Here is a 1,782-nt window from a genome sequence, read left to right on the forward strand (position 1 = left end):
AGGAACATCTGAAACATTTGCTGAAATGGAGTTCTCTGTTTACCTAGCCATGGGTTTGTTGCCTCATGATTTCACTGCATCTGAGCACCACGGAGGGGGATGACAGTGCAGGTCACTAGTCCCTTGTTTCCTGATTCAGGAACAGCATCCTGTTCTACACGTACAGTCAAAGGAAATTACATCATTATAAGATGTTTAATGATGAAGTCAAAGTCCACAGAGTCAGCAAGTAAGTGTAAAAACCTCAGGAGTCCAAGGAGAGTCTACGTTTCTCCCCGGAAATGGCCTCACGACGTGCTGTTGAAGGGAGCGGGTCCTTTCAAGGGGCCCCAAGATGCAGGAGCGACTGGGCTGCAGCTCTCAGTAAAGCTGCCCTTTCTACCCGCAGTTCCACGAACCCTCACAGGCAGCCTCGGTGACCTCACCTGAGCTAGGAATTCGGCTTTTTGATGTTGGTTCTCTTTGAGCCATTGTGTGAGCTTTAAAATGTGATGTGGAGATTTTGCTATACTGGTGTTTCCTTGCTGGAATTTGACATCCGTGGTGGCTCTGGCTTCCCTGTCTGGTTCCAGGAGGAAATGGAATGTCCTGCACTTTTTTTCAGCATCTCTTTGTGTAAGAAGGATCAGGAGACTTGGAGTCAAGGGCTCCTCCAATCTCACTCTCCTCCATAAAACAGTGTCCCGTAAGCTTTCTGGGGGTGAGGGCCTTGACACTGTGCTGTTCTGATGAATATAATTGTCCCAGCTCCTTAAATAAAATCATAGGTGTACAAAATACCGACTCTTCCAAGCAATGCCAAGGTGGGGATGTTTCCTGGGCACCAGGTTTAGCACTTTGACTTTGTATGTACACACACAGGAGCCAGGCATTGTGGTTTATGCCTATAATCTCAGCACTTTGGGAGGCTGAGGCATGAGAATTGTTTGAAGCCAGAAATTCAAGACCAGCCTGGATAACAAAGCAAGACCCAGTTTCTACAAAAAAAAAAAAAAAAAGAAAAAAAAGAAAAAATAGATGTATATACATACACACACACACACATAGTAGTGGCTCCAATCTGTAGTCCCAGCTACTCGAGAAGCTGAGGCGGGAGGGTTACCTGAGTCCAGGAGTTGGAGCCTGCAAGGGGCTGTGATCGGGACACTGCTCTAGCTTGACCATTAGAGTGAGACCCTGTCTCAAAAACAAACAAACAAAACAAAACAAAGCAAAATACATACACACACACAGCCAGAGTCAGCGCTAAGGGAGAGGGTGACCTCGGGGTGGGGTCACAGGCATTTCTCAGGTCCCTCTCAATGGCCGTTGTCTCTTTTTCCTGGAGGTGGAGGAATCTGTACTCCATGAGGGGATGTCCTCTGAAGAAGGCGGGAGATACTTAGGAGCAGGGTCCAGAGAGCGAAAAGGATGAGGAAGTGGAGACAAAGTGTAGGGGGCAGGGCAAGAAGGGAGCATGTGAGGAATAGGGAGGGGGAGGACCTTCCAGCTGTCAGAAAAGTCACACACAGAATTTGGCTCTTGGTTTTTGTGCTTTATCAGGATGGATCTGGGGAACCAGCCGGAGTGGGAGATAAGAGTCTACTTTGCAGAGGACACGCGTCAGTCTCCTAGTTTGAACTCATCAGTAGCAGCTGACAGCCAGGACCCTTGTGGGGGGCACGTGACACCCCTTTGCAACCAGGGTGTTTTCTGCACCCCACCGGCCGCCCCTCCTGGGACAGTGCTGGTCCCCTCCAACCCTAACAGGGAGGGAAGGAAGGAGAGATCTGGAGGCTTTGG

General features: G+C 49.2%; 1 long non-coding RNA gene across 1 annotated transcript in view; it reads right to left on the reverse strand.

Annotated features, from left to right (window-relative positions):
- Positions 1 to 1,043, reverse strand: part of LOC105554152 — a 7,773-nt gene extending 6,730 nt beyond the window's left edge. The window contains exon 1 of the long non-coding RNA XR_001008283.1: positions 44 to 1,043. This is a non-coding gene — a long non-coding RNA (uncharacterized LOC105554152). The remainder of the gene's footprint in view (positions 1 to 43) is intronic.
- Between the last annotated feature and the right edge of the window lie 739 nt (positions 1,044 to 1,782).

Source organism: Mandrillus leucophaeus, unplaced genomic scaffold (genome assembly GCF_000951045.1).
Source record: "Mandrillus leucophaeus isolate KB7577 unplaced genomic scaffold, Mleu.le_1.0 Scaffold630, whole genome shotgun sequence".
In the NCBI taxonomy this organism is placed as follows: Eukaryota; Metazoa; Chordata; class Mammalia; order Primates; family Cercopithecidae; genus Mandrillus; species Mandrillus leucophaeus.